General features: G+C 35.9%; 1 protein-coding gene across 26 annotated transcripts in view; it reads left to right on the top strand.

The window, feature by feature from the left end:
- Positions 1 to 22,183, top strand: part of LOC129725401 (glutamate-gated chloride channel) — a 289,723-nt gene that overhangs the window by 1,604 nt on the left and 265,936 nt on the right. For all 26 annotated transcript variants that reach the window (XR_008728084.1, XM_055681189.1, XM_055681201.1 and 23 more), the window contains one exon: positions 13,864 to 14,249. The gene's annotated coding sequence lies outside the window, so the exon portion shown is untranslated. The remainder of the gene's footprint in view (positions 1 to 13,863; positions 14,250 to 22,183) is intronic.

Genomic DNA, 22,183 nt, shown 5'->3' with positions numbered 1-22,183 from the left:
TTTGTTGAAATATAACACATCATAACAAAACACGGTAACCACTACAGTACAGATGTATGTATCTCCTATTTCGTAGAAAGGTTTTCTGGTTTATCGCTGCAATATATTGTATTTCTTTTGTAAGGTAGAGTACCACCTGCTCCGGTTAAGTAGTTCAAACTATTGCGTCTAACCGAATTCAACTACACTGGTTTATGTCAATGTATGGACAGCAATTTGGTTCACAAAAATATAGCACGTAGGGATTTTGAAACTATGGAACAAATGAAATCTTATCTTCTTTTTTCGAATTGCAGAGTTTGTTCAACTTATTTTGAAATTGTTGAAGAAAGTCTCTAATCTGAGTGGGTGCCTCAATTTTTTTTTTATTTAATATTTATGATACGATAAGGAATTCCCTGTGTAGCATGAAAGATGATTGAAAAGCACGCTCTGTGCTGTAGGGGTTTCGACTCAAGAGTGTGGTTCCCAGGCAGCAAACTTTTTTTTTTGTTGAGATACATGCGCGTCCAGGGACTGGTTGTTAATTTAATTTCAAGTCACTGCCAAACTGCTGTCCAAATTACAATTATAGAAGTGCAAAAGATGGAGACAAATATAACATCAGTGTTGTCTCACCACTTTTCTATGAATGAAAAGAAACATGTTATAATGAGTCTATACCAATTTCGATTTGATATTTTTGGATGCAACATCGAGTCTAGCATAACGCTGTTATAAATAAGATAACAAGAAAATGGATACAGTAATCGAATTTTCGCTTGCAAATCAATATACCTAGGTATAAACAATTGTTTAGAAATTAGTTTTTGTCAAAATTTATCGATTTAAACCAAATTTGGTAATGGAAATCCGCAAAATTTGATATGATTTCGTACGAAAAATTTGCGCAAAAACAACTCAATGATTTCCTAGTAAATTTATTAAACTAGTTCGAATCAGATTGGATAGCTTTCGAAATCGTTCACTATTATAAGTAAATAGACGTAAAACGATAGTACTACTGAATTTTTTCACTGTATATGTTTGACGGAAACTGCGTCACAACTGAGAGGCATTCCAGGTTTCAAACCTAATCAAAAATTGCTAAAATTTCGCACAATGTATCATGGTTTCTCTTCTTCCTATTTTTGCGTGTAGTATAAACCAACTCTTGATCGTGACAATTTTTTGCGTTTCAAATAACTATTATAGAGACCAAAATTGCTTCATTGATGTTATTAAAATTGTCTTACAAATACATTTATTTACATGCGAAAGCAATTAAAATCTATTCCTATAACTATTTTTCAGTTTGAATAACAGTGTTGATATGTTACTATTTGTGACAAAAAAACACAATATAAATTCTAAATAAATATAAGTACACTAAGGTCGCTTATTAAGCGGTTTTTTACGCGGCACGTATCACCCGCGTAAAAAGCGACTTTAGTGTATATAAATGACCCGCTACAAATGAGGTAAATCCTATTAAAATAAGCATTCAATTTACCTCAATTTAATGTGGCATAGAAATAAAATAATTCATTTCATCTTTAGTTATTGATTATGAAATATCTGAATAGAATGTATTTTTGAAGATTATTGCTTTGTCACATATCACAACAAAAACAACCAGACAAACAACAAACCAGAAAACGTTTATATGCAGGTTTTTTTTTTTTAAATTGCATCGAAATACTTTTTTCTGTAAATGCAACCGAAATTATTTTCTTTTCAAGTGTCCACAAAAATAGAACAAATGTATCAAAGACCTCCAAGATATGGTACTTATTTTGAGGAATTGTTCATCTATGTAATGTCATCATGGAAAAAATCCAACTTCGTTGCCGATTGGACTGCTCCTGGCTCCATTTGATAAAAGTTTTATTTTTCCCCAAAAACCTTATTTTCGGTTAATTATAGTTACAAAACAATAAGATCTAGAGATAAACTGATAGAGATAGAGATAAACCGTGGTCCCCGTGGCTCTGTTGATAGCGATGTCGGTCGGCTAGCTCTCCCACACGGTTATGATATCGGGTTCGATTCCCGATCGAGTCGAGGATCTTTTCGAGCTGGAATTTTCTTGACTCAGCACTGGGGCACGGTGTATCGTTGTTACTCATCCTACACATACAAAATGTGCCAAAAACAATATCGATAACAAATTTTCTCAACTAATCTAGTTGATCGAGACCGCTATTAGCCCCAAGGCTAAGCATGCGATATTGTTGTATGAGCTGATACATGTTTTTTGTATAAATTGATACATGTTTTTTGAAAAAAATTGGTCTTGCCATAAAAACATTAATTTTGAGCAGCAGTGCAGATAAGGATTGCTTGCATTTAAAAATTAAATTGTGTTTTTCGGAAAGTATATTTTGATATCATGTCAATTGAAAATTTACATAGTGTTTCTAGGAAAATTTCAGACCAAAATACTCAGTGGTATTAGTAATTTCTTTAAAATTCCGAATAATTTTTGAAAACAGCTTGTCCCCGTAGTTCTGTGGTTAGCGATGTCGGTCGGCTGGCTCTCCCACACAGTTGTGATATCGGGTTCGTTTCCCGATCATGTTGAGGATCTTCTGGAGCTGGAAATTTTCTCGACTCAGCACTGGGGCACGGTGTACCGTTGTACTTACCTTACAACATGCAAAATGTGCCGAAAACAATATCGATAACAAATTTTCTCAACTAATCTAGTTGATCGAGACCGCATTAGCCCCCCAGGCTAGCGTGCGATATTGTTATTGTTGTATAAAAATGCTATTGATGATTGAAAATATTTTTTGAATTCAAAACAATTTGTGTGATGTGTGTGTCTACGGAAAAGTTTTCGAGAGTAATTTTGTCCACCCAAAAAATATACACTAAAAAAATCTAAACAAAGATTTTATTTTTAAATTTTATTTCATTTTTACTTTTTATTTTTCTAAATTCTAACAAACATCAATGTTTAGATAGTATTGTGTAGTTTTCATAAAAAAAAATTAAATTTTTAAGTGGGTTTTTTAATGAATGCAAGTTGTATTCATATTAATTTTTTTGTTGTTGACTTATTTATTTGACACGGCAAAATACCGCTAGGTTTATGGTGCAAATACAAAATATAATATAAATGAAATATACTCCTTTATTGATTATTTTTCGCTTCGTTTTTATTATAATTGTGGGAACATTTTGGCTGGTACTACGCGTTGTGCTCTTCTTCCGGGGAGGGGAACAAACACTCCTTCCTGCCGCCAGATCAGGCTCAATAGTATCGTTTTCGCTGGCTAAGGTCTCGCTGTCTCTTCCGATCGAGGTATTGTTCATTCGGAGTCTTCGTACTGTCTCCCGTTCCACGGTTTTAAAGTCGTTACTATCGGTATCGGGTGAGGTGTCCTCAGCTGGCGCTTCGGTATCTTGTGCTTATGTTTTTTTTCCGTTGCTGTTTTGGCTGTTGGCTGCTTTTCATTTAGATTAATGTAGTTGTCTTTGTTGTTTCCGATGATGATGACGGCTTTGTTGATGGTTGTTTATTTATTTTTTCGTCGTTGGGTTTCGAGGATGACGAACTTTGTTTTACTGCTTCATTGCAGGGTTTCCCAGCTGGACGTTGATTCTTGTAGGTAACCAAGCTTTGTTCGGAGTAGGTTCGGTCAGCAAACGTGGCGAAACTTGGTATTGGTTTGGATAAACGCATACGCACGATACGTACGCCGTTGTAAACTTCCGGGAAAAAAAATCCAAGTATCGTGTCTAATAGACAAAGCTTCTCCATACTCGCCTATTATACGTTCTATTGACCTCGGACTAAACGATCTTGGATGGTCATGGATGCGTACATCAATGGCATTGTCTTCCATGTACACCGTAATAATTTGATTGCTCATTCCGAATACGATGTTTCATGTTGTTTTCGATAATAAATTTTTCAACTGCATCGAGTAACTAGAATGTAATCAATACACCATTACGAACTTGATGCATTTGAATACTATCGACTTAATCGATATTGATTTTCATCTCGCTTTTCACACAGGATGCAAAATCAATTACGGCAGTGATAGCTCGCAACACACAAAGACCACCTTCCGAGTTTGCCTTTCGCAGCTGTGCTACAATAGTATTGCCTTCCATTTCTTCCATCAAGTGGAAATATTACCAATATTGTTTTCGAACGGTAGCAAATTTAGCAGAACTGCATTTAAACAAGTGTAATTTTTTTACTGTGTACGACAAATAAATAACCGGAGCACATAATTGTATTTATAAAGAAATTACTTCGATCATCTAGAGTTGATTTCCGGCCTCAGGGATTCATGACGGTCCTGAAAATACGCATTTTGGCTGTTTCAGTTTCTAGAGCGCTTAGTAATGCTTTATTAATTCATTACATTAAGTTAAAAAATTTTGTTTGGTCATTTTTTTTTATTGGCTTGAATCTTGCTAAAACTATCTTAGAATCAAAATCTACATCGCCCAAGTACTGATCTCAACTCAAAATTCGTTTAAATCAATTTTTACCGAACAACTTTTTGTTCCAAAATCACAATTTTCGTTTATTTTGGCAATGCTTTTTTTTTACTTTCGAGGCTTTGTAAACTAGTACCAGTTACCTATGAGCGATATCGTGTTTCAAATTTAAAGTATAGAGATCACTGCATCAAGTTTCGACCGTTACAGCGTCTCTACAGCACGTGATTACTCACAATTTCCCTTTGTTTAGTCGATCAGCCGTTCTCGTTGTATACGTTCTTTGTTTTCGTTTTCCTGTACTTTTAAACTGTGAGTTATATTCAAAAACACGTAAATATGATTGACAATGTGTACAGTGACCACATAGGCAGTAAAAGAAGAAGTACCAGAACAACCCGGAGTGAAATTAGTAACCGACACCGGCCTAACCGCCATGCGTTCAAAGGCGATTCGATGTACGTTAGTACCTCGGCGAAAAAATTAAAAACTTCTGATTTAAACCGTAATCACGATGTTGATAGGAATTTCGGCTACTGTTTCGCTGTGTTTACTGCTCCTTCTGAATTAATGGTCAATTGCTTCAAAAACGATTTCTAGCGGTAAGACTATAGTTGATACTAGTTGACCCGGCAAACTTCGTCCCGCCTATTTTAGAGTTTAATTTAATAATTTTTAACATTTCAAATTCATTGATTCCTTGCGATTTGTTTATATCGTTTGAAATGATTGGTTTTATCGGAATGACAACATCCTCGATTTTTGGCTTTTGTACATCACCTCTATTCCGGAAATATATTGAATGCATTTCAGTTATTTTCGTTGTTTTCCAGAAACTGAAATTGGTCATCTTCGAATTAAAAATGGTGTCCAGGGTCAATGCTTGGCTTCTATACATCATTTCGATTACGGACATATTCATATGTATTATTCGGTTATTTTTGGTTATTTCCCAGAAGTTGCCATTTTCCAATTAAAACTGTTGTCTAAGGCCAATTTATAGCCCCTTGCATCATTCTGGATCCGGTGATACACATATTGGATGGTATTTGGTCACTTCAGGCTATTTTTTAGAAACCGTAAGTCTCCATCTTGGATTCTAAAATGGCATTTGGAGACAATTTCTGACCCATGTGCGTCATTCTGGTTGAAAACACTCATATTGGTTAGTATTTTGTCATTTTTGGCTGTTTTCCGGATACCGCCATCTTACAATTCAAAATGTTGTCTGAGGTCGATTTGTGGCTTCAGTGCATCATAACAATCCCGGAAATACCCATATTGGGTGGAATCTGGTCATTTGCCGCTGTTTTTCGGAAATCGGAAGTCGCCATCTTGGATTTCAATGGTATTTGAAGTCATGCCAGAAGAAGAAAGGGTGTCGAAACATTATGGACATATTTGTTACCTCTAAAAACATTCACATACCAAATTTGGTTGTATTTGCTTGATTGGCTCTCGAGCTGTGCGAAATTCGTGTTTCATTTGTATGGGACTCCTCCCTTCCAGAAGAGAGAGGGGTGTCAAACCATTATGGATATATTTGTTACCCCTTAAAACATCCACCTACCAAATTTGGTTCCATTTACTTGGTTAGTTCTCGCGATGTGCAGAAATTTGTGTTTCATTTGTATGGAACCCCTCCCTTCCAGAAGAGAGAGGGGTGTCGAAACAATATGGACATATTTGTTACTCCTAAAAACATCCACATGCCAAATTTGGTTCCATTTTCTTGGTTAGTTTTTAAGATTTGCAGAAATTTGTGTTTCGTTGATATGGGACCTTTCCCTTCCAGAAGAAGGAGGGGCTCAAACCATCAGAGAAACCTTTCTCGGCCGCTAAAACTCCTACATACAAATTTTCACGTCGATCGGTTCGGTAGTTTCCGAGCCTTTATGGATCAGACAGACAGACAGACAGACCGGACTGCATTTTTATAGGTATATATTGAGGCTGATGTATTCGTTATTACCTTAATCGAAGGCTTGTCGGGTCTGTTTGCCGTTTACGGTGCTCTTGGGTTAACCGTTGGACCGAACATGTACGAGTTTTGCGTGGGATCGGACGTCAACCGCGCTGAAATCGCTAAGCATCGCATGTCCGATATCGCGAAAGAGGCTGGGCGCAGCCTTACATCAGACAAAAAAATAGGAAGAAGATGAAAATTTAGCCCAGGAAGGACAACTTTACGGCGCAGGGATAGCTGACTGAGGCTAAACAAAATATTAGGGGTTTTATTATTACAATTCTTTAGATTTATAGCATTTTGAAACTCTAAACGCGTTTTCTCAAAACCATGTTTTCAAAATCGGCGAGCAGTAGAACTGAAACAGTTTACATCCGATTGACCTGGAATTTAAACTGTAGCTTCTTCATTAGATTATCTAGTAAAGTACACACGATTTTAGCGATTAATTAACAACAACAAAAGTTATAAACGATTTAAGTTGATTTTTTTTTTGTCGAAAGAGAATTTTTATTTCCGAACCGTTGCCATTTTGCGAAAAAAAGTTCTAAAAATATAACCATGTGTTCTTCACTAGCGACATTATGTAGATAACGAAAAAAAAATTGTTTTGGTTATAAGTGGAGTTGGGAACGACTTCTACTGCTCGCCGCGGAAGAAGTTTTGAATAAAGGTTTACGGCAATCGCTGCACTGCCGCCATTTTGTAAAAAAAATACAATATTTTTTTGTATATTCTCCAAGAGTTGCTTAATCCAATGATATATTATTTATATACCTAACATCTCAAATGTCCTTTCAAAAAAATTATGAAAAAGCCTTGTTATTATGAGCATTTGGTGGATATTACCCCTTAAAATAAGGAGAGGTTAGCAGCACGGTCAACAATCACTATGCGGTTCCTGTTTGCTGTAGTTTTATTTTTCAAATTATCAGTGTTATTCACAAAAGAAATAGCAGAAATAGTACGTTATAGTAGAACTGTGTGTGCCGTGTACGAATGTGATGAACGGACCTCGTCTAAGTGGACTATATTGTTGAATTTTATCAAACAAACAATCAAACTTAGGGCCTATTTATGTGCGGTTTGAAACTATAGGTATGAAAAAGATAGCACAAGTGTGTTTTGCGGAAAGACGGGTGAAAAACGCTATAGCTTGCATAGATACAGGCAACATGACCAAGCGAGTGATAAAAGAGGGAGAGCGAGACAGACAAAACTAACTAAGTATTTATTTGCATTTTCTACATTTTTTGGTGGATTGATTGCTATGGATCATTGCACGGTGACGTCACAATAAAAAAAAAAGGTTTGACAGTGCTCGCAGGTTTGTTTACATGGACTTTGACTCGAGTGAAAATGCGGAAGCGTGTTGTTAAAAATTGCTTTACTGTCTGGTAATAACGAATTCGCATAGGTGGATAATCTCGATCTTTTTCGTACTCGTATCATTCATTTTCACTCCTATCACTGGACGGTGAAAAAAAAATCTAACACCTAGTAAACAAACCCGTGGGAAATATCATAAAAGTGAGGTTATTTTTTGTATGCAATGATCTATGATGGTGTTTTGGTAGTGGTGTTCATGTTCGCTACGCCACTAGTTATTACTGCGTTGGAACTCGTGTGTGGGATGACGAATAGTTTTATATGTTCATTTTGATGTTTTATTGACGTGAAGCTTATTTTTTATCTTAGAAACCCATTATCGCTGTATAGGGAATGGGCAAAATTTTATTGTGCGCGACACTGTTCGTGTTTTGTGAATTCTCTAGCTTTTGAAATTCTTACTCATCGGTTAATTTTCAATAATTATGCTAAATTTTCATCACGAAACACGTCCGAAACGATAAAAAGAATAATGATTGCTTTAGCATTTTGCAAATAGATTACGAAAGTTGTATTGTATTGTTATGCTCATACGCATTTTATCTAACTATCGGGCTTTGAATGCATGCATATTGCCAAATTTTTAATTTAATAGGAATATTTTCTCTTGCGCCAAAGAAAACGACGTCAAGTCGTCTACTCACCAATCTCCGCGAAAAAAACGGATTTATAAATACTTCGGCCGTGACTCGTGTCTATGACGCGCATAGCATTTACGATAATACTATGATTTCGTCGAGCTTTTTTACAGATAACATTCAGTAAATTAATGAAACAGAACCAATTGAGCCATAGGTCAGATAACTGAAAAATAAGTTAAGACCAGAGCGATTTATATTTGTCGAGTGTGTATATCCGTGGGATCGCATAGCGTTTCATACTTTACACTTTACGCGGAGGTAATGTGAGTGGCAAGGCGTCAGCATGGATAGAATTTTTGTAAGATTGTGTAGTCGACTGAAATGAATAAAAAATATTTCTCGGAAGTGGTATAATGATTTCGCGCGCAGATGTCCGAATATTTAGTTTGTTCCAAATTGGTAATATGTCCCGTCACCTCGCGTGCGCTTTATTTTTGCTGTGATACATTAGCAAACAGAATAAATTAGGATCGCATTACGACTTTCGGGGCCGATATAATGAACTCATAGGCGCGATATATGTTATTATGAACCCGGCACCCTGCTGCAAACCTTTCCCGTATCCTTAACATCCCAGTAATTTTTCGTGGAAGTGCAGAAGTGTTCTCGGCTTCCAATTAAGCAAATATCATGTCAACATATTCCCATTCACAATCCTTCATTGATCTGCATTCGGATGCGGTCGGCGCTGGTATTGCCCAATATAGAGATTGAGATAATCAGTTTTTACACATTGAGGCATGTTTGTCCCAAGCATCATCTGTTGGTTCTCTGAGTAATTACAGCTGATCAGGCAATAACGGAGAAGCAGCCGCGGGCGGTCAATCATGTTCAAGCTCAGCTGGATCAGTCTTAAAACAAAGTGACTATATGTTTGATTTTGTGTATTTCCCATAGGGACCAAAAATTTTCAAAACGTTCAAAACTTCTTGGTCTCAAGTGATCGCAACAAAACTCTTTAGAACTTTTAAGTAGAACCTATGCAAAGCAAAGCCTTGGTGCTACATTCCGTATCGGAACTCGATCTTCTGTTTATTATACACAGACTTCGCAGCCAACTGTTAAGTGTACAGGACAATTGCGGGGCTAGCGCTACGATCCTACTGACACTAACAGTCTCTCCCGAGCCGAGACTCGAACCTGCGACGACTGGCTTGTGAGGCCAGCATCGTACCTCGAGACCAGCTGAGAGTAGAACCTAAAACCTTGAAAATAAACAAGGACTCAGCTAGGGAGCTAATGGAACTATTAAGATACCGTGCAAAAAATTTGAAAAAAATGTTTTTTCTTTCTATTTTTTCTTACGTTTTATTTATTTGTTTCCACCTGTAAAGCCACGTATTAACCTTTTAACCACACTTTTTTTCTGAAAGCTCGTCAATAAAGTTTCTTTCAATGTTTTTTATTCTTATTTTCTTCTATCTGTCATGCTTTATCATTTTTGTACTCCCACAAAACCACACAATTAAACGTTTTTCTTGAAGCCTAATCAGTAACGTTTATAAAAATATAATACATTTGATAATTATTCTGTTATCATAATAAAAAATAACAGATTTAAAATTTTTCTTGAAAAAAGTGCGTTTTTTGGCCATTTTTAATGATATATCCCAATATCTCAAGTATAGTACCTGCTACAGCCCTGAAATTTCAATTTTTTCTTCGTTAAAATGTCTACTTTCTAAAAAACCTAAATTAATCCACCTAGCGGTCAGACCCCCAGCCTTACTCATTCAAACTTATTATTTGTAAAAATAGATTCACATGAACGCTTCAATCCAATAAATGTGTATTCACTTTTTGGGTTCTAAAATAATGATGTTGTAATAGAAGCATAAAATATGAAATTTGACGTAATGTTAGTGCTTAAGGAATAGCGAAATAAAAGAAATGACTCTTAATTTCGAACTATTCAATCACGAGCGATACCGAACATTCAAATGGTACGATACCACATTTAAATTATATTGTGGCCACATATATTGATCAAAGCAGGTATAGTTTTAAATAGCCTTTGAATTTCTTTTCTTTCCATAACTTTTGAACCACATATCAAATTGTTATGAAGTTTGTTATTTGTAAGTTTGAGAGATGACTCGTTCGTATGACACTAGTTATGTTCAAATAAGTCATGTAATTTTCGAGGTAATAGAATTTCGTTGTTTTATTAACAATTTAATACATAACGGTTGCTTAGTTCGGTTATAATCAAATGAAATGGGAACGTGTAGGGCAGCCAAACTTTGAAACAACGTGTTAAATCACACACACACACACACACACACACACACACACACACACACACACATACACACATACATACAGAAAATGCTCAGCTCGTCGAACTGAGTCGAGTGATATATGCCATTCGGCCCTTTGGAGCACTTTTATACTTCCGGTTTTGCGGTGATTGCTATAGCTTTCTAAGAGAATGGCAAAAAGTTAAAAAAATTATTAATTAGGAGTAAAATATTCGTGCTGAAGAAATAGCGAAATAAAAGAAATGACTTTGAATTTCGTACACTTCAATCACGAGCAATACCGGGAACGTACGAATAGTACAATACCAAATTTAAATTTTGTTTTGTTGATGACATATGTTTTGATCAAAGCAGTTACAGTTTAAAATAGTCTTTGAATTTCGTTTCTTTTCATAACTTTTGAACCACATATCAAATTGCTATGAAGTGAGTATGAGTGTTTAATCACTATAAAATTCATCAATTAACCTTTAACTAGCCCGTTCATTTGATACCAACATTGTTCAAATCGGTTGTGTACTTTCTGAGATAATGAAGTTTCGTGATTTTCATACTTTGATTCATTACAGACAAAGTAACAGACCGATTACATTGAAATTCAATAGGGTGTTATGAGGCAGCTAGACCTTTCATTTGACACTAATTTCGTGGAAATCGGTTCAGCCATCTATGAGAAAAGTGAGTTAGTTTAAGTAGTCTTCGGAACATATTTCTTTTCAAAGCTGGATTTCACATTTTTAAACATAACAGGCAAAGTAATAGTCCGATTGCAAAAAACAATCAATAGAGTCTTATGGGGTAACTAGACCTTCCAAATGACACGGTTCAGCCATCTCTGAGAAACATGAGTGAGATTAAACACTCTCCAAAACACGTTTCTTTAAATAACTTCTGAATCACACGTTCAATCCTCATGAAACTCAATATTTAAGGGTTTTTAAGTAGCCCGTTCATTTGAAATCAATTTTGTTAAAATCGGTTTAGTAGTTTCTGAGATAATGATGTTTCGTGATTTTCACATTTTTAAACATAACCTCTAAACTAAAAATCCGATTGCAATGAAATTCAATAAGGTCTTATGGGGCAACTAGACCTCTCATTTGCATATAATTTCATGATGATTGGTCCAGCCATCTCTGGAAAATCGAGTGAGATTGGGAGAGCGTTACACACACACGCACACATACACACACACATACACACACACATATACACACACATACGCACACACACACATACAGAAAACGCTCAGCTCGTCAAACTAAGTCGATTGATATACGAGATTCGACCCTTTGGAGCACTTTTATACCTTTGGTTTTTCCAGTGATTGCTATACCTTTCTAGGAGAAAGGCAAAAATATGAGGAGATGGCTCGACGACAGTAACATTTCCGATTTTTATCCGCCTGAAATCCTGTAGGGCTCTACTAATTATTCCGGTTCCGAATGTAGCCGAAATAAGTATCATTCTACAGTCGAATTCACCTTAGAAGTGAAAAAAAAAAACAACTTATATAAGATTAACAGTGTTACGAAATTGATAAAAATCCATACATTAGGCACGCAATACAGTAATGCTGTTGATTGCCAAAATATTATTATTTTGAGCAAAGAAATGGCGTAAAAATCTTCAGGTTGTATTTTTTTGCTGACAGTAAAAGCCTTTGTACTAATTCGTTTCAGCAGATATCATTTGGAAAAGACCACATTTCACTTCTAGGTGGATCCATTCGTGTTTATTTTCATTTCACCATGGTCAAACAATCATCATTATTTAACAAAGCTTTTTGTATATTTTATAGAAAAAATTAGGATATTTTCAAAATGAATTCTTTGAGAAATTTAATTTCTACATTATTTTTTTATTTATGTTTGTCAATAATCATCGATACCATTTTACATATTTTCAATCATCAATACCATCTTTTTTTTAATATTCCTTTTATTAGAATGCTTTGAAAGTCTTTTTCCAAAGCTTGGCAATGAAAATTGCGCTCTTGTATTTGTGTAAAGTTTCTTTTATTTCATGATTCTGGTCTGTTTAAATTCAATTAATCTTTTGCATTATTTTAATTCGCTAATAACTGTCCTATTAGCTTTTCCAGTTTCCTTTTTTAGCACTTCAACTTTCGTTCACATGGTCTTTCAAGAGACAAAAAGATTCCAGATGTATGAAAGTGCGTAGAAAATTTTCTCTTTAGTTTTCTTCAACTCTGCATGGCCTGAACCTGAGATCCAGTAAAGTGATTTTTCACTGAGGGAGTGGAAGAACGCATTCCTGTGCTGTCTTAAATTTGCAAATAGAAGCTTGACGTGAGTATAGTGCTAGCACAGACTAACAGACGTAACACTGAAACCAAGCTTCATCGCCACAAAAAACGATCATTTCAAATTTTCATTCAAACAACAGTCGTCGCGCGACAACGCCGTCTGAGGCGCTGTCATGTTATCTCATACATTTTTCTTAGTTCCCAATTTAACACATGCACGTACGCTAGCGCTGTTGTCGAAATGTAGGACGCAGCGCGAACACGGCAGTAGGTGGTGCTAGTGCTACTTACATAAACTACTGTTATCATGGATGGAACGACGGATTGATCGTTAATTTGTTCAAAGCGTTATATCTGCTAGTCTGTGGTGCTAGCCTCACTATCACAGAAAATGCAAATATTCCTTTGAAGATTCACTTGGGGAGAATATAGGAATTCCTTAGTTCAGAATGCTGTGAGTCGGTATCCCATGAGGCAAAATGTATTAATACCTAAACCGGTGATTCAAGATCAAGCTCGAAAGTCCGTATAAAAACCGGTCAATATCTTTCTCATGGTGTATAAAAAGACCTTTCAATCCAGGAATTATCTTCGAAAACAGTTCGATAACAAGTATGAATTTCATTGGTTGAGGGATTGAAAGGTGGATAATGTTCTGTAGTTAATTTTTTAAAAAACCTCAACGAGAGTAGTTCCCATAATCCACAATCAAGATCAGCAGTCTTTAGCAGGTTTTGTATAATACTGCTGCAGATAACTGCTGATAAGGTAGTCATACAGTATATAAATACGAACAGAAAAAGCGTGCAGAGAAACGTGAATTATCTCATTATCATTCAACGATCATGAAAAAAATGCCAAACTGTTTTATTTTTAATTCTTCTTCACTTGCAGAGCATGTCACAGCTACAGTCAATCTTGTTGCCTGGTGTTGAGTAGAAAAGCAATCGACCTAGCCACAAACAACTAGGTTCAGTTCCTTACTTGTTGTGCAGTGTGAGTGTGAGTGAGCAGACAAGTCAAAAAGCAAAAAATAACTTTTGAATTATGCTGTTCTGCATGTGAGCGAATCTCGACTATGTGAATGCTAGACATAGCGAAACAATTGCGATAAATCTGGTGCAAGGTTTACACGGCACGCTAGCCGTAACGAATCGCTCTCAAATCAGAAGCGGCTCCGGTTAATCAGAGACACGCTCTCGATCCTGAATTGACCAGGAGGGGAAACCAGAACCAACAGCGGACGTTTCAAGCGATTCGATTCGATTTGCCTGATAACCGTAAGTACAAATCGTTTCCGTTGATAATCCATTTAGATTACATGGTTCAACTAACAGCATTATTGCAACCCATATCGATATATGGAATCGTGTCCCGTCCCGCGGAGGACAGCATTCAGATCGGAAATCATCCCTGTGCCTTCGGAAATGGTTGGAAATTGGAATTGTTTAAAATTTTCACGTATCACACATTCAGCGCTGCTCAGTCGAACCAGCAGCTGTCTGATTGAATTCCAGATCAATTATTCAAATCTAAATTATTGAATTTCGGGCAATTTTCGCATACACAAAAAACGTATTTTTTGTGTACTTTTTGTTATAGCGTACCAAAAGTTACTTCTATATTCGAATTTATTTTTCCGAATGCTACTATTCTTTATCAACAGTGAAAAATATATCTACAATAGCCCAGATGAACCAAACAAAAAAATAACAAAAATAAAATATTGCTTAAGATGAAACTCTTTCAAATCATTTGTTTTGCTTCGCATTACCCAGAAACAGAGCGAGGGAAGCAACATGAAAGAAAAACAGGGATTCATTAGAGAATAACATAATACTTTGCAATGGAAGGGAAGTATCTTGTTTGGGCGTGGGCCATCCTGCCGCAGAAATATCAGCGAAAGTAGGTTACGTTGACTAATTTAATATTTATAATATTATTAAGCCGCAACGTCTGAGAAAGTATTCGCTTCAGTATTTCAGTTGGCTGCTTGCCATGCTGGTCTTATATATACAGCAAACAATGATTGCGGTCGGTACCTGAGGCGCTGTGTTTATTTTGATCGCAGGCTTTAGAATGTGTGTTTTTTGTTTGTTCTGCCCTTGGAATCTATTGTTGTTTCGAGCAAAATGCGAACGTGAATAGATGACTTATGTTCAATTCGATTCTAAATTAATATTATTTGAGCATTGTAGTTTTCATTTCTAATGTCAGATCCCTTAAATTGGCCATTACTTCGGGAATAACTTTGTAATGTTAGTATATAAATTCATTGTAATAAATTCTCGTAAAATTGGTCAAGATAAACGGAAATGAAAGTATGGAAAATATTTAAAAAATATCATTCTCATTCATTCAACCAACCTCTTTCAGTGGTAAAATTTCCTGAATGGATTTTTTCGGAGCCGGGTAATAAGACGACAATTTATTTTTGAATATTTTTCCACAAAAACAATATTTTTTTAATTTTTATAGTTTCAGAGTTATGTTTTTTTTCCTTTTTTTCGTGCTCGCATGACGCACACATTATAAGTTAATTTTTAAAGCAAGTCATGTGAAGGAATCAGTTCAATTTGAGTTTTCCAGAAATAATTGATTATTACACTGTCGGGTTAGATCATTGCATTTGCACACACAAGAGATAGATAGAATAGGTGCTCTGATAACCCTAAAATTGCTATCCCACGTACTTATAATTAGAAATCCGCCAGGCGTATCGTCGAGATGTGTTCGTAACATTCAACTTCCAAATATTTACTTGTTCATAGTCAAAGGCCAGAAGCAGACACCAGATAGCAATACAGAAAAACGATTGAGTCGAGAAATTTATATCCTCTTCCAGAGTGAAATATCATTATATCTCATTTTTCCGCGCACGTACGTCGATTAAAAAAGAAATACGGCTTTGTTTTTGCTGCAGTGACAGAGGGCAATTTATTACCACACGTGATTTGATGGAATTGAAACATCAAACACAGACAAGCGATGTGTTTTGTGACTTCATAGTAGCATTATTTGTCACTGGGAAGAATGGCGTATAGCGAGCAATGGTACCTTATTGAGTTGCAATCCTGAACATTAAGAATCCAATTTAAAAATGTTTTTTTATCAGCTGCTGCCAAAAAAGTTGTTTTATCTTAATGCTTTTTTTTTCGAGGTCTAAAAAGCGACACAGAGAAAATATCTTATGCATTTATTCAAAGGTAAGTTTGATTTAAAAAAAAAATATTTTCAATAAAAGATGCAATGACAACAAGCAATGACATGTAACACATAATAAAAATATTTTCATAGTTGGAAGTCCTCAAAAAATTATTTTAAAAATTTTGATTTTATAATACCTTATTCTGTTCCTTTTTTCTCTGTTCAAACGTAGAAGATTGTGTCTCTGTTCGCTTTTTTCACCATGATAAACAATTAAGAAATACAACCTCTAACTGATGAGGAGCAAATGTTATCGAAAAGTTGTTTTCTAGTATAGTATAAAAGTTGATTTAAGAAAAACAGCTTATGAAGGTTGCTGGTAAAAAGAATTACTGATTGTACCTATAGCAACGATCAAGTAAAAACTTATTAACTATTAATGGCAGTTTTACCCGTTTTTTTTCCATTCGCATGAACGAAGGTTACCCGTCCAAAATCAGAAAAACCTGAGACAGATAGTTTTCCCAACCGAAAACATAATCCACAATTACGTATGCAAATCAAGAGAAATAAATAAGACTCGTTATAGCGGATTAGGGTTATTAAAATTTCATGACCAAGGACTTTCACTCTTCGCTCGGTGCCGGTGCTTGTAATTTGCTCGCACCACGCCACAACATGGAATCAGCACCGATGGCGTACATCAACGCTATCCGAATGTCTATTGGGTTTTCCTTTTTCAACTCTAGCCGTCAACTTGTTGTATGATCCAATTTTGCACTGATTACAATATTCAACCAAAAAAATGAACTACCTCAATATAATCAGCTTATATGTTTGACAGACATTCATTGCTATGTCTTTCGTCTGTGTGCGACTGTCCTGCACCAAGCGAAGTTTACGGTCGGGCCGGCGGACTTTTGTTCTCGTACTTAAGCTGTGTAATTCCTACCGAGTGCATTAACCAATGAAGTGGCCGCACCAGTTGCAGTTCAATTATAGGCGACTTGTGTCATCCACATTTGAGGGAACCAGCTTACTGACACTACAATGAGTGACAATATTGCATTTGCCTTATGTTTTTTTTTTTCGGTTTTCAGCAGCAAATATTTTGACGGTTCGATTAAAGTTTTTATTACTAACTAGCTGAATTTACCCGGCCTTGCTCGTGTAAAAATTTCTGCTTTTTCTATAATTTTCTATATTTCCATATATTTTTTCCAACCCATCATTTCAAATAATATTTCTATTTTAGTTGTAAACTTGCTTATATACCACCTTTTTTGTTGATTAATAATCGATGCGGAAGTAGTCCAGCTGGGTCGAGTGAGTTCGAAAATTCCCTTGGAAAATGGATTGCCTCATCAGCATCTTCGACGGTATCGATTTTATCGATCAGACATCATATTCCGGTCCCTAGACATCAAGAGGTACCTTCATGCCCTCGGTCATGACCGACCGAGGGCATGAAAGTACCTCTTCAAAAAGTTTCCATAGGGCACTAAAAGACCCGACTTTCTTATAAATTAAAACCCCTTCCCTCTTTGATAGCTGCCTTTCTCTTTTCGACATCATGTTCCGGTCTCTGGAAAAGAATTTTCGGTCTCCAGACATGACTAAAAACTATCGTGATCATTCAGAAAGCTCCTATAATGCATGAAAAAAACTTCATTTTCTGACCAGTTAAGACCCCCTTCTCCTGTGGGGGTTGCTCCTTCCTCTTCCCAATATTTCTATGACCCCTTTCTCTGTACAAAGAATACGTATGCCAAGTTAGGTTGAAATCGGTACAGTCATTCGAGAGTTATGCTGGAACATACATACATAAATACAAAACATTATTTAAATAAATAGCTGGATTCTAGGAGCTCTTATCTTATTTGATCGAATCTCTTAACCAAATTTTAATTCGGTAATAGTTGAGCTTCAGCAACTTTTCGAAACATATTTTTTATCCAAACCGCTAGATTGGACTCTCCGTTATCAAATTATGCAAGAAATTTGTCAAGAAATCGTTCCAAAAACGGATCAAAGCAGGTTGGATGTTTTAAAACACTTCTCTAGAAACATTTGCACGAAAGGCGTTTTCGGCTGCAAACAGACGTCACTACGTTTCAAAAAAGGCCGATATTTGGAAATATATGATCAGTTTTCGTAAGACGAGGTCATTCCGATTCCAAAAATACCCATATTGCCAAGGATATAATTCAATTATTAATTTGCGCAGATTTCTAGAAACCGGAAGACGGCTACACAAGTTTCAAAGTATCGTCAGACACCGATAACCGGTTCTCAAGAGTTATTTTTGCTCCGAAAATACCATTATTGGCGGTTTGTAAGCGTTTGCCACAGTTTTAAATGGCTTCCTAGAAACCGGAAGTCGCCATCTTGGATTGAAAATGGCATCTAACATCATGTTTCGGTCTCTGGACATCAACTTTCGGCCTCCAAATATGACCAAGAACCCGAAAATCATCAAATTTCATTGAAAGGTTTCCATTATGTATGAAACTTTATTACTTTTGATCCCATCCTTCTTTAAGGGTGACCCTTCCCCCTATCCAATATTTCTATGACCACTTCCTTTGTACAAAGAACACGTATGCCATGTTTGGTTGAAATCGGTTCAGGCCTTCGACAGTTATACTGGAATATACATACATACATACATACAAAACTTCTCTTTTATATAAATAGAAGAAGAAGATTATCAACCACAGATCAAAGCTCAAGCAAATTGTAGCTGAAAGATCGAAAAAACATTGGTTTCGGGTGTTTCCAGATTTGAGAACTTTCAAGTTGGATTTTATGAGTTTTTTTCTGATTAAAAAATGATTCTATCTTAAAAATGCCCGGGTCAGATAATATCTGTACGCAGTCGAACTTTGGATGTTTCGACTGAAATGTACGTCACGGTTCGTTTTCTTTCAAAGAAGTTATACAATAGCATTATAACATTTGCCAGTAAGATACCACACATTCGTACGGGTCAGCAGGTAAACGGAAATGTTCAAAACACGCATTCACGCGACAGAGGTGTCGCAAATTAAAACTATAGTACACTCGATAGCAATTGAAGTTTGCTACGAAGATCGTACACATCCGTATGGGTAGCCAGGAAACGTTAGCTAGTAAAATTTGTTCAATACTATTGTTGATTTACCGCATACTGAAACGGCATGATAGTTATACGATGCACCATTGATATATTTTGGCTAATAATTTTGCACGAACGCGATTGATAATATAAAATAATTCGTTAACCTTTTTGATGTTTTCGTTGAGGAAATGAGCATGTAGTTTGGTAAATGTATAGCCATTAAATTTATTAAAATTTATTGGTCCAACTGATGTTAAAATCAAAGACGTGCCAGCGTGTAGTTTTGTAGCTGCCTTCGAGGAACGGGTATATCTACAGAGCCTAACAGAGAGCTGCAAACGATTTGTAATTTGAGTAATCCAAACACAAAAAGCCGTTGAAGTAGTTTTCAACGGCAGGTCACGTAGAGCGTATTTTATTAAGTTCTTTTGTATAGCAAACGCCTTTAGAGTGATCATGAAGATATACCCGTTAAATCTGACTTTAAAGTCAATGATAACACCCATTGTTTACTCGAGGAAGACTACTGGGACCTATTGTACAGTAAAAAATGTAAAGGATTGTGTAAGGTTGATGATTATATCACGGTATTTTATGGTATCAACTTGCACGCCACTCAATGTGCTTCAGCGCATGAGTGCGTCAATATCCTCCTGAGAGTACAGCAGTCAATTTTGAATTTAATTACACATTATAACATGAGTTTTGTGGAACGTTGACGGGTACACAGAACTTCCAGACGGTCTCGAGGTACGATCCCAAGAAACACACAAAACATGTTAGAAAAGAATTCACAATAACAGTAGACCTATAAGAGTACTATAAGCGCAATTGAAAACTTGTGTTGTTATATTCTTATTCTCAAGATGTTCTTTCATAGCATAATTGTATTACATAGATTATTGAATATAAACTGATGCTGCTCGTCTGTAATTTGTGTTTATGATGTTATCAAAACTGCACAGAAAACAACTTATAATACATCATTTGCGAGAAGTTGTTTTTCATCAGTGATTCAACCACATTTCGAAAACAAGCTCGGTTTTTCCTGGTTTCGAAGATGTTTTTCAATAGCATGGGTGAAGCGAACAATAACTATCACATGAATGGCACTTGTTTTCCAGTTGTCTTCCAGATGTTTACACTAATAGAAAAACTGTGTATGAAATGCCCAGCCGAGGCAGCCGCACCAGTTCAATATTACACGCCTAATAACAATACTACGTACCTGCAAAGTGCTTTCCTTATGGTTGGTCTTAGTATTCAGCAGCCAACGCTAAATTGCTTGATCAAATTGTTATTAAAATTATTTGAACGATTTCAATAAAACTATTCGAGGTGGGTCAAGATGTGCCATGAAAAGATAAACAAAACGCTTGCATTGCAACCAATATCATTTCATTTTATGTTACCGTATATCTAACAATGTTTTCTAGCTTTATTATATTTTATGACTAGATAACGTTGAAACTATGCGAAAACAACTTTAATATTCAAGCTATACAAACAATCCATCTTGAAAGGTTGTACATTGCTTTTTATAATCAATTTATAATTAATTGAAAGTGCCACTGACGTGACGATTGTCGATCTAGTTGCACTGCGCATAACAATACATTTGCGCATGCGCTGAGTGAATGTTGTCATAGCAACGCAATTGCGCATGCGCTTTGTTATGGCGAATTCTGACCCACGAATGCGCGAATTTCTTTATTGCACTGGGTCAGTGCAGATCTACTCAAAAAAAAAACGACATTGCGATTTACTACGCATGTTACTACGCATGCGGTGGTGGGGTAAATTGACTCTTCGCAATGAAATAAATCAGCGAGCATTCTGTAATGCATAATCTGTTTCCCACTTATTGACAAATGGAAAACGGTATCCAATGAATGGCGCATGATTTTTTCAGAAGTAAAACACAATATTTCACCATGAAATTTGACGCGCACGTAGAACTTTGTATTACAAGCATCGAAAGGTTGATCTAATATTGTTTTTTTTTTTTTTTAATTTTCGCTATGGAAACGAATATTTATTCGAAACGCCATAATCACTATTTTTATTGCCTTTCTCCTAGAAAGGTATAGCAATCACTGCAAAAACTGAAGGTATAAAAGTGCTCAAAAGGGCCGAATGTCGTATATCACTCCACTCAGTTCGACGAACTGAGCATTTTCTGTATGTGTGTGTGTGTATGTGTGTGTGTATGTGTGTGTGTATGTGTGTGTGTATGTGTGTAAGTGTGTAACGCTCTCCCAATCTCACTCGATTTCCTCAGAGATGGCTGAACCGATTTCAATGCAATTAATTGCAAATGAAAGGTCTTGTTGCCCCATAAGACCGCTTTGAATTTTATTGTAATCGGATTTCTAGTTTAGAGGTTATGTATCAAAATGTAAAAATCACGAAACTTCAATATCTCAGAAACTACACAACCGATTTGAACCTACTTAACCGATTTAAACAAAATTAGGAGATAACCTTTGTTCCACATCAAAACTAATAGAGAATTTTAGCACAAGAAGAATCAACTGCAAGAAGCAACTTATCTACTTTGAAATCAGCGTTAACAGTGCTCGAAAATTTTTTTCACTCCCGGAAATCCGGTTTTCCGGAAATATGTTTCGAAATCAAAGATTTGTTGTAAAACATATTTGAGCAGAATTTAACGATTATTAGTGCAGAGTTCATCAAATTTCTTTCATTGGCTATATTTATGGTTTTGAGGGATTACACTGCACAGTGGTCCAATAAGGCAAAATGTGGAACTTAATTCCATAGTACCATTTTTGTACCTTACATTTGTTAGTTGCATTTAACACGGAGGTGTTGTTCGGAGGAGTTCTTAGGGCACACAAAACATACCTTTTTGCCAATGACCATACATCTCCAGGACTATTCCCTACAAAGTTATATCATATTTTAGCTTATTTTTTAGATAACATTAAGAACTTATAGGAGCTA

Source organism: Wyeomyia smithii, chromosome 2 (genome assembly GCF_029784165.1).
Source record: "Wyeomyia smithii strain HCP4-BCI-WySm-NY-G18 chromosome 2, ASM2978416v1, whole genome shotgun sequence".
Taxonomy (NCBI): Eukaryota; Metazoa; Arthropoda; class Insecta; order Diptera; family Culicidae; genus Wyeomyia; species Wyeomyia smithii.
Note: the sequence above shows the minus strand (reverse complement) of the source record. Positions and strands in the feature narration are given on the sequence as shown.